Source organism: Chiloscyllium plagiosum, unplaced genomic scaffold (genome assembly GCF_037043375.1).
Source record: "Chiloscyllium plagiosum isolate Xiang-an unplaced genomic scaffold, Cpla_swu_hap1 HiC_scaffold_7, whole genome shotgun sequence".
NCBI classification, from domain to species: Eukaryota; Metazoa; Chordata; class Chondrichthyes; order Orectolobiformes; family Hemiscylliidae; genus Chiloscyllium; species Chiloscyllium plagiosum.
Window position 1 is genome coordinate 68,394,988 of NW_028270145.1, and position 12,550 is coordinate 68,407,537.

Consider the following 12,550-nt stretch of genomic DNA (forward strand, 5'->3'; position numbering starts at 1 on the left):
CATTTGCAGTACTATTTGGAGAGACAAGCTCACAATGTTCACTGTTATGCTATCTTCAAAATCAGGGACATCTGTCTTTCTTTTCCTGTCCTGCTGATGAGAAGCCGTGGATTTTTCCTCTGCTCCCCTTCTAGAACCTCAACACTTCCTGCTCTTTAGTCCTAGCTGAAAGCAGAGCTGCTATCAGCCTCAGTGGTCTGGAATTCCTGGCCTTCAGGCCATGCTCACAAACAGTATACTCAGCTGTAAGGAATTCTCGTAAAATGTATACATACACACAGTATTACTTTCAGTCAAGTACGGCATTCATGAGGTGCAATCAAAAAATGAAAGCACCTATGGGTGTCCACAGAGCTGAGATAACCGAATCTATGCTTGTGTCAGGCAAATTACATTCTAGTTATTAGTGGCTAGTTTGTAAATATCAAAGATCCACTTGTTACACTCCTTCAAGCTGTATTTGCATGCTGATGAAATGCATGTGAATGTCTGTGAACTGCAGGGTTATCTGTAGCGGAACAGCGCTGAGCTCAGAAATCAGACAGTCGTTCATCTGACCGACTCAAAAGTCCATGCCGCAGACCTTTATTCACTTTCTTCTCAACAATTAAAATATGCAAAGTGATAATTTTACTTAAGTAGCCTTAAATGTGCGATCTATTTAAATGTGAGGAAAATTGCCCGAAGCTTGCTGCTGCAAAAAAGAATAAATTATGCAAATTACAAAAGGACTCTACCACTTGAAAGCCTAATTTTTCTGTAATAAGCATACTGTTTCATTTAATTTTTTGCCTCTTATTAAAAGTGACAGTTCCTTTGCACTGTCTGATGGCTATATCTGACACTGGGTAGAAATGACTGCAAGACTAAATGCTAAAGCATTTTGGTAGCTTTTAGATGATGGTTACATTCACAAAGTAATTATGCACTGGAGAGTAGAGAAATAAGGTTTAATTACACAGTAATCGCTTATGATGGACACAACAGAAGTGTGAACACCGCCAGACTGCAATCCATCAATGACAAACCCCTGGCCACTTTTAATTCTTCCTCATTTGCATCATAACCTCCGCACAGAGTTGCACAAATGCTGTTAAATGTTAATAGGAGCTGTCTCTCCACTCAAAATGAATGCTTAAGCTGTTTCATTTTCTCAGACCTTCATAACTAGCTTCTCTCTGAGAGCAGGCATTAAGCACAGGCACTGTACATGGTCACTGTTGTGCTAATTGGGAGCACACTTAAAGTTTTATCTCTAAAGCGCTAATAATGCACACTGCTGACAAACCTCTGCATAAGTAATGTAACTGGAGGAAACCTGCTAGGAATAAAAAATGCAGCCTCGGCTGTTGTTTGGTGACTAGCTATTTGATTAAGCCCTGTAGTCATATTTAATTCAGATCCTCTGGGAACTGGGACAAAATTACATCTTCATCTCTTCAAACATTCAGCCATTTTTAACCATTCAGCTGATCATTTTTATTGTTGCCTTTGGATCTGCTTCTGGAGCACAGGGACAATGATGTCCACTGTTTCTCATTCCATAACCCTGTTGTGGCCAGCACTCAAAATGCTCTCATGCCTTGCTGTGATTTTTAATTTTTTTTCAGGAAGAGATGCAATCTCCTTCACATTCCAACATGTAGGTCTACTTCATGCAGTCATTAGCTGGGAGACACCAGAAGAGTCATTCTTTCCTGTCAATTCTTAGGTTTTTCCATTTTTCAGAACAGAAGTCATGACACTGTAAGTGGCCCTTATTCTATTAGGCACCAGGCAATAATTCTTGTCATGACAAAAGAGGCCCCCTCCTGCCTACTTTTCTGTATTGCCTGTAGCTTTCCACTTCATGGAACAGAGACTGGCATAGTAATTGTGAGCAGCCTTGCTTAGTTTCATCATGTATTCTGAATAGTGGCAATAGCTCTCTTCCTAAATCGCGATTGAGAATTATCAACATCTTTCAGCACATAATAGTGAGGCCTTTATCACTTCAGGCGCTGCTGATAAGGTTAAGAACACTAGACAAACCACTCATTAGTGCAAAGGTTCTTCTACATTAAAGGCTGCTGCAAACTAGAGGCTTTCTGTCTCACTGTATTCGATAGGAAAACCACAAGTGCTGAAGCAGCCAATGTATGAGAGCAAATTGGTGATGCAACCCCTTCATACAGCTTGATGGAGAAGACATTCTGTGGAGTAAGAGTCTTTGTATGCTGTTTATTGGAGGTCAAATGCCTATGCGGTCAAGATAAACAGGAATTAAAATTGCTCCCAAAATCTAATTACTAATAAACATAACCTCAATTAGCATGTGTTAATTATGATAACTTAGCTTTCTTTAGACTGTACAGTAGGAGCAACAATAACAACAGTCAATACTTATATTATTTTGGCGGCAACTAGCTACTGGAGCTATCGTTTTGCCTGCAAGATTTCAACCAGAAATGGAATGCAATACCTTCATTGTTTTATTTTAAATAAATCCAAGCATTTTGTCACTTATTGTTTCTTACTTTTCTTTTGCAGGACTGCAGTAAAATATGTACACTGTACATTTAATTAAACCGTGTAATATTAAAAAAAGTCCAACGGTTACACTAACCTTTCAGCATGAAGTTGGTTTTAATAATTAGTGGAAAATGAACAGCTGAGTTTGGAATTCTACTATATTTCCCAGGAATAGCACATGCTAATATTACATCATATTAAGGGAATTTATCTTAGCAATTATGTGGCAAGAATGAAAAAAAAAGGCATCTATTAAAAATTATGAAGGAAGTTTAACATATCCTGCAAGTTCTAGAGCAATAAATGTAAGAACTACATCTTTTAATATTTTGGCTTAATTTCTTTGCATCTCAATGTGCTGTGTTGAAGTGTCAAGAATGTAGTTCAGCAATTATGCAATTCTGATGCAAACTACAATGCTAAAGTTGCAGAGTTGGATTTTTAATGTATTAATGTCAGAAATTTGACAACTTAATGTACAGTGAATAAAATAATGATCAATAAGTTTTCAAATGTAAAACAGTTAATGCTGCAGTGTTGCATTGCAAATATTAAAATGTCAAATCATGTGATGTTGACATCTGCTTTTGAAAAGATAACATCCTCTTAGCCAGGAACTCAAATTAATAGTTCAAAATATTTTTGATTTGGAAAATAATTTACATTATCTACAATATACACAGTATTCGATTAAATTTATAAGTAAAATAGTTTTAAAGGAAAATATTTTATATTAGTTGATGGTCATTTAAGATCAAATTATCTGCCTGCCTTCTCACACCATGACTATGATGCTATGCAAATTACCATGTTAATGTGAGTAAAGTCTTCACAGATTCAGATCAAATATTTAGCACTTCTAATTAGTTAGCAATAATTAACAATGAGGAAGACTTGTATGCTTCTCTGAGTTATAGTCACAGGATGAATTCTTTCAAACCCCATGAAGACTTCACTGCAGTAGTGATATTAGAGAGGAGAGTACATCTGTATGTAAAGGACAGCATTGGAGTGCCTGGGCTGCAGGCAAGAAACTAGGAAGAGGATTTGTGAAACTGGGAGGTCTTAAAAGGAGTTTGGTTTGTAGTCAGAAACAAGAAGAAAGTGCACAGAAACTAAAGCTAGTGAAAAGAAAGGCTGGAAAACTGAAAGTGAAATTGAAGAGAGACTGACAGTGGAAGAGAAAAGAGCTTTATAACAGAGGGACAGCTGGAATTAAGAACAAAAATAATTGCCCAAAGGGCAGAATTACAATTTGTAAATGTAAAATTAAAAGCAGAGAATAAGGACAGAAATTGGGGAAAGGGATTCAGCTTCAGGCCTTCAATTAAGTGAGTTTATCTAATTTCAAAGATGTTAAAATAAAATTCTGATATTTATAAAATCAAGGCTTCCTTCAAACTATTATATGAGAAACACAAGAGTACATGTATGCCAAGGTATACAATCTTGCTTTTACATTAATAATCATTGGCTAGTATTTAGCATTGTGGGAAAACAAACTTTAAAATAACAAGTTAGGAAAGTTATAATTAGAACCTAATAAGCTTGTGTAGATTGTTTCAGATTCAGTTTCCCTCATGGCTAATATCTGGCCAAAGACAGGCTGTCAGGGAAATGCTGAGAGGATGTAGGTCTATCAATTTGCAAATCCCCCGGGGGCACTCTCATACACCTCCTGGTGGACTCTTACAGCCAAACACACGCAGGGCACAGCAGCAAGTTGCCCTTTCCTCCAGCAAACGATGATGTGACAAGACCAAAAAGGAAGAAGATAGCAACATAATTTCCAAACTCTACTACCCTATTCTCATTCAACAGAGATTGAATGTCATTTCCCTAAATATTTTCCCTAAATAATCAAGTGAATTTATTTGTATTATCTTTAATTCACAGTGCATTTTATTCTCATTGCTGATAACATTTACTCAATCTGCAAATTATCTGTAAATATGTTAATGAATTTATTTGTGTGCACATTTTCCCAATACATTACTATTTTTAAAGGGGCAATTGAGAATAAATGTATTTATGTCATATTTAGGACCCAAAAGATAGAAAAGATATTGGTCCAAAGAGTGCTCAAACCATTCACAGAATATATTGAGACAGGTCAAAGAATTATGGGTATATTTCCAAAATAGGAAGTTTTACTGGGACTGTCTTGTTTCTTATTTGCACTGACAGCCAGAAAGGCAGACGTGGAGCTGAGAAACTTGCAACAAGTCATTGCTTTACCAAACCTAATGTCTCTGCTAATTGCAATAAGATGAGATCTACACTCTTGTGAGTGAACTGCAAAAGGCTTTATTAAACTTAGCTATATACAAAAGATTGTAAGAGAGACCATTTTACCTGATCACAAACCCTGGCTCCAGTTGCATTTGATTTGATGTTACTCTGACTTTTGCATATTCTCAGTAACTACATCCAGAGTAATGGTATAATATCCTCTACCGTAATCTCTACCAGGGAAGCCCAGATTGCGTAACCTGCCTGAAAGATGATATTTCATCAATTTTGTGGCTCTTTAGTGGCAGTACACATTGAGTGCAATGAACTTGTCTTTTGCTTGGACAAAGAAGGGCCATCCTGAAAAATTGGGCATAAAGAAAAACAGTATTCATTGTGTTTACTGAATAGACTGGAATTTCCAGTAAGAGAAACTAAATTCTGCTCTAATTTTTCCCATTATTGTTTAATTTCCTCATTCCATTCTAGGGATGCAATTGATAAACACAACAAAATTCGCAGTCGAAAAGAATCAATCCCAGTCTTGTTTAAAGTACTATCTTTAAGAGCCAACTGCACACCGCTTCATATGCTGCAAGCCAGAGACTGGCGCTTACACAGTGGTACTCAACAATAATGGTCCAGAGAAAAAGAAAGCCTGCATCCTGTTTAGTGGACAGGGACCTGGGAGTGCTGGTGGGTGGGATGGTGGAGAGGAGTGCCATCTTCAGGACTGCCAGAGGAGACCAGAGAACCAGACCCTTCCAACCTGGATGCAAATTGCAGCCTAAGTCAATGCTGAGTGTCAGGTTAAGCAGGATGGTCAGCAGTGCAGGAACAAGATCAATGATTTTCTGGAGTAAGTATGACCATCTTCTCTCTGCTACCTCAACCACATAAAACCACCATTCACCCTGAACTCGGACATTGATACACCTCTCATCAAAGCTTGTTGATTACAACTCTCAATATCATGTCCACTCAATGGCTCTCTCTCCTCCACCTCATCTCCCCAAACTGCCAACCCCATCTGTGATTGATGTTTCCTATTCACTCACTGGGATCACCTCCATCACCTCTGCTGCATCACGATTAACTGCTCTTCCATGTACCTTCATCATACTCAGTCTCTTCCTTTGTCTCACTGCAGAATAAATTTACCCATAACTTGGCCAAAAGATGTAAGACCTCTGAGTTAGGTAGACCTAAGACTCTTCATTCCATATGAGGAGACAATTCTTAGATTACCTGGAGAAATGCATGACTGTTTATTTGGGGATGAGGGGACCTGAAAAGTCAACCACCCCAATGAGTGTTTTTGTGCTGTGCTGTCTACCATTTGCATGAATGCTAACTCATTCTTAACATGCACAAGGTTTTATCTCCTGTCAATAACTAATTCCCTCTCTTTTATGCAAGGGTAAGAGTGACATCCAGCAAGTCTTTGCAAAGAGTCAGCACCAGACACTGTTAACTGCAACTCCATCTCCAAGGGGCGTGAAATGGTGTGTGAGTTGGACTGAGACCACTGTAATGACATGGTGAGGCTGGTGGTTTGTTCAAGACAATTTGTGTGGCTGAGGGTTCAAGGAGGAGGAGCCATGGAAAATGGTGTTGTGACAAATCAACAGTTGCTTAAGGTCCAGGAGAAGAACTCAGCAAGCCGTAGTCAGCAGAAACTCCCTCTGACTTGCATGATAGGAATACATGCTGTCTCATTTATAGAGTCATAGAAATATACAGCATGAAAACAGACCCTTCGGTCCAACTTGTCCATGCCAGCCAGATATCCCAAACCAATCTAGCTCCACCTGCCAGCACCTGGCCCATATCCCTCCAAACCCTTCCTATTCATATACCAATCCTGATGCCTTTTAAATGTTGCAATTGTACTAGCCTCCACCACTTCCTCTGGCAGCTCATTCCATACACATACCACCCTCTGCACGAAAAAGTTTCCCCTTAGGTCTCTTTCATATCTTTCCCCTCTCACCCTAAACCTATGCCCTCTAGTTCTGGACTTCCCCGCTCCAGGGAAAAGACTTTGTCTATTTATCCTATCCATGCCCCTCATGATTTTTATAAACCTCTATAAGGTCACCCCTCAGCCTCCAACGGTCCAGGGAAAACAGCCCCAGCCTATTCAACCTTTCCCTATAGCTCAAAATCCTCCAACCCTAGCAACGCCCTTGTAAGTCTTTTCTGAACACTTTCAAGTTTCACAACATCTTTCCGAAAGGATGGAGACCAAAATTGCACACAATATTCTAACAGTGGCCTAACCAATGTCCTGTACAGTGGTAACACGACCTCCCAACTCCTGTACTCAATACTCTGACCAATAAAGGAAAGCATACCAAATGCTTTCTTCACTATGCTATCTACCTGCGACTCTATTTTCAAGGAGCTATAAACCTGCACTTCAAGGTCTCTTTGTTCAGCAACACTCCCGAGGACCTTACCATTAAGTGTATAAGTCGTGCTAAGATTTGCTTTTCCAAAATACAGCACCTCACATTTACCTAAGTTAAACTCGTGGGCGGCACGGTGGCACAGTGGTTGGCACTGCTGCCTCACAGCGCCAGAGACCCGGGTTCATTTCCCGACTCAGGCGGCTGACTGTGTGGAGTTTGCATATTCTCCCCGTGTCTGCGTGGGTTTCCTCCCACAGTCCAAAAATGTGTAGGTCAGGTGAATTGGTCATGCTAAATTGTCCATAGTGTTAGGTAAAGGGGTAAATGTAGGGGAATGGGGGGGTTGCGCTTCGGCGGGTCGGTGTGGACTTGTTGGGCCGAAGAGCCTGTTTCCACACTGTAAGTAATCTAAACTCCATCTGCCACTTCTCATCTCAACCTCAATTTCTTTAGTTAGCCAACATTCCTTATACCTACCAGCCTTTCCTTTCACCCTAACAGGAATATACTTTCTCTGGATTCTTGTTATCTCATTTCTAAAGGCTTCCCATTTTCCAGAAATCCCTTTACCTGCGAATCTCTGCGCCCAATCAGCTTTTGAAAGTTCTTGCCCAATACAGTCAAAATTGGCCTTTCTCCAATTTAGAACTTCAACTTTTAGATCTGGTCTCTCCTTTTCCATCACTATTTTAAAATTAATAGAATTATGGTCGCTGGCCCCAAAGTGTTCCCCCACTGACACCTCAGTCACCTGCCCTGCCTTATTTCCCAAGAGTAGGTCAAGTTTTGCACCTTCTCTACTGGGTACATTCACATACTGAATCAGAAAATTTTCTTGTACACATTTAACAAATTCCTCTCCATCTGACCCTGTAACACTGTGGCAGTCCCAGTCTATGTTTGGAAAGTTAAAATCCCTTATCATAACCACTCTATTATTCTTGCAAGTATCTGAGATCTCCTTACAAATTTGTTTCTCAATTTTCCTCTGAATATTAGGGGGTCTATAATACAATTCCAATAAGGTGATCATCCCTTTCTTATTTCTCAGTTCCACCCAAATAACTTCCCTGGATGTATTTCCACAGATATCCTCCTTCAGTACAGCTGTAATGCTATTCCTTATCAAAAATGCCACTCCCCCACTTCACGTGCCTCCCTTTCTATAGACTGAGAATCTAAACTATGGAACCTTTACAGATTAAGGGTACAACTTCGATTCCAGTCTCTTATGAGAAGCAGCTTGTTCAATTATCACGAATTGTAGTAAATAGCTGGGGCTCAAGACTGACAGGCAAAATTGGTTGAGAACGATTCACCTTCATTGAGTCATTTTGGGATTAGGAGAAGGTGAGGACTGCAGATGCTGAAGATCAGAGTCGAAAAGTGTGGTGCTGGAAAAGCACAGTAGGTCAGGCAGTATCCACGGCGCAGGAGAATAGATGTTGTGGGCACATTCCTGATGAAGGGCTTATGCCTGAAATGTCAATTCTCCTGCTTCTCGGATGCTGCCTGATCCTCTGTGCTTTTCCAGCGCCACACTCTCAATGTCTGAGTGAAGTCCTAGTTTAATACTGGAAGATTTTCAGGGAGGCTTAGGGACTATCAAAGGAGCCAAGGCCACCTTGTATGTTGACCAGGAAGCAATTCCACGATTCTGCAAGATCCATTCAGTGCCATTTGTCTTATGTGCAAAAGTAGAGGCAGAAATTGGGAGGCTGGAAACTGAAGGAATCATCCAACCAGTCATCATAGCAATTACAGAAACATGGCTCAGGGATGCACAGGATTGGCAGCTTAATGTTCCAGGATGCAAATGCTAAGGAAGGACAGAAAGGGGGGGGCAAGAGAGGAGGAGCATGGAATTTTTGATAAGGGACAGCATTACAGCTGTACTGAGGGGGGGATATTCCCAGAAATACATCCAGGCAAGTTATTTGGTGGAACTGAGAAATAAGAAAGGGGGATTAAAGATATTGAAGTTTTAGTTAAGAAAAGGAAGGAAACATATGTCAGGTATAGACAGGATAGATCGAGTGAATCCTTAGAAGAGTATAAAGGCAGTAGGATTGTACTTAAGAGAGAAATCAGGAGGGCAAAAAGGGGACATGAGATAGCTTTGGCAAATAGAGTTAAGGAGAATCCAAAGGATTTCTACAAATACATTAAGGACAAAAGGGTAACTAGGGAGAGAACAGGGCCTCTCAAAGGTTAGCAAGATGGCCTTTGTATGGAGCCGCAGGAGATGGGGGAGATACTAAACGAGTATTTTCTTGGGGAACGTGAAAAAAATTGGAAGTGCAATAGAAATGAGATGCAAATGTATAGAAATAAGGTAGTTGCCCCTCAATGAGTAGACTGCTTTCAATGTGTTAGGCATAAGTGAAAAATTGCAGAACCTTTCCTCATTGTCGAGGTTCTGAGCACTGAACATTCTCAGCCCCCGAACAATATGGCTAATGGTGAGTCAGTTGGGAAAATATGGCAAGATCATAAAGATGAGGTTCTCAACTTCAAGAAAAAATGCAGTTTTGCAACTAAGGTTTGCAGGGCAAGATGACAATCTCACTAGTGAGCAGTGAGAGGCTGATTTGCATCCATTGTAAAGAATCTTTAATATGAAATAAAATGCAGTTTCCCATTCTCCCACGCACCAGAGAAAAATTAGAAGGCAACTATTGCTGAAATGAAAGGCCGATCGGAACCTGATGGCTTCAACTTGCTATTTGCTCCCCTGGGCTACTACCTTGTGACTGCAATCACCAACATCTCAGGGCCTGCTCCATGGGCAATGACTGCCTGCACCCTGGTCCACAGAATTATGCATCAGATATGCACCAATTTCACCACATCATCATCGCATAACTCTGACCCTCCTAGAATACAGTTCTCCATAGTAATGCTGCTCTCGAGAGTGCACCAGCAATTTTCACTGTAATATTATTGCCAGGACACTTAGCTCATGGATTGGACCAAAATGCAACCCTGTCTTCCTTGCCCTCTTAACACTCACTCACGCTGTGCCCACCTGGATACTCACAGCATCTCCAGCATCCCTTGTTTTACCTTGCGTTTTTGTATTTTGCTGCCTGATTCTGAACTTAAAAGCTTACAGTCCTTATATCTTAGCATGCTGTTTAGTGCAGACATAAAGCCTGGCATCTTGTCATGGTTGTCAACAGTCATCAGGCAAGGCCGGGGGTGGGGGGAGTGTGGCGGGGGTGTATCGTGCTACATCAATGTTACACCTTAACCATGTGCCAGCAGCTTATGTGGCAAACACACCACTGAATGGCCACATCTCAAATTCTAATGGAAGTAGGTTTCAGCCAAGTCGAGAGATCTCTTGTCAGTCAAATGGTTCCCACCACAGTAAGTCAGGGGCAGCATCTGATCTCAGCTTTTAGACGGTCATTTAGCTGGTTGGGGCAGTCACGCTCAGGGTCAGTTCGTGCAAGTCCATTAGATCAATTAGAGGTTGGTCACTCATCAGTCAGACTGTTCATCTGAGTCAGTCATGGAGTAGGCATGGTCTTGAGGGGGTCAGGCAATGAAAGTCAGTTGGGACTGGGGGAGAAGTGCTAGTCAGGATGGAGTGGGGAGGTTATCGGGGCTGCTGCTGTGGAATATCTCATTGGCAGTGCAAGGGTATGGAGCTGATTTCCTCTCAACCTGAACTGTTCCTACTTGCCAACACATTCTTGTATGCAATTTTGTCTTTCTTGGATGATGCAGTAATGAGAGTGAGGCACAAATTATCAGTTACTCCTATCACACTTGCAATCACCTTCTCTGTTTGCGGACATGGCTTGTGCTGCATGCATTCCAATAAGTTCACCGAGGTCAAAGGCCCATCTTGAGATATTCCATGGTGCTACCCCACACCCCGCCGACTTGTCAGAGTCCTCCATGTCTCACTGAATGGCAAAATATGTTAAACTGTAATTTGTGTACAATACAAATACTTGTTCTGTTTTTGGCTTTCCTCATGCAGGGTTATTGAAATGGCCAATACTTTCAGCCACAGCAGTGATTAACCTCACTGTTGCTGCAAAGGAATGATGGCACAGAGAAATTGTAAGGTAACAGATGTGCCAGAAAACCATGGGCCAGCGGCTAACTCCTGCAGATGCTGACCAGCCTTCATATGAACAGCTCACAGCATGAGGTACAGGAACACCACAGCCTATTGTCCCTTGATATTATTTCCTCCAGATCAGTACAACACTGACACCGAACAACAATGTCCCAGGACACCACTGATGAAGAATGCAATGCTGGAGAGGGATATGTGAGCTGAATGGATAGACAGCATTAGATTTTTATTCAACTGGCTGTTCCAAGGGGCCACTAGGGATCTGTGTGGGATCTCTCAGTCCTCGACCCACAAATATATCAAGGCTGTTACTGATGCAACTTGTGCCAGCTCACACTGTTTCACTTTGTTTCCACATGATGAGATCAGTTTTGCAGCCTTGGGATTAGACTGTGCCATGCAACTGGCTTTCCCCAGTTGCATGGTGCTATAGACTGTATGCATGTCACATTGAGAGCACCATATCATAATATGGCTGACTTCATCAATCGGAAAAATTCTAGTCCATCAATGTACAGGTTATCTGTGATCATTGATGCCACATCTTAGAGGTGTTGCCATGAGTTGCCATGATGCCCACTTACTTTTTTTTTGAGGCACTCACAAGATGCGGGCATCACTTACTCACCAGCAATTGTTGGGCCAACCCTAATTGCCCTTGAGAAGATGGTAGTGAGCTGCCTTCCTGAATCGCTGCAGTCCATTTGGTGGAGGAAAACCCACAACACTGTTGGGGAGGAAGTTCCAGGATTTTACAGAGTGACACTGAAGGAATGGTGATATATTTTCAAGTCAGAATGGTGAATTATTTAGAGGGAAACTTGCGGTGGTGATGTACCCCTCTATTTACCACCCTTGTCCTTCTAGATAGTAGTGGTCATGGGTTTAGAAGGTGTTAGCTCAGGAGGCTTGATGAATTTGGGTAGTGTATCTTGTAGATAGTACATACAGCTGCTACTGCGTGTCAGTGATGGAGAAACTGAATGTTTGTGGATGTGGTACCACTCAAGCAGGTTGCTCTGTCCTGGCTGGTCTCAGGTTTCTTGAGTGTTGTTGGAGCTGCAATCAAACAGAAAGTGTGAAGTATTCCATCATATTTCTGAAGTGTACCTTGTAAATGGAGGATAGACTTTGAAGAGTTGGGTGAGTTTCTTGTTGCATGATTCCTAACCTCTGATCACTGTAGTATTTGTAGCACTTATAGCATTTTTATGACTAGTCCATTTCATTTTCTGGATGATGATACTGCAGGATTCGATGATGGTGATATCATTGAATGTCAAGAGGCCATGTTTAG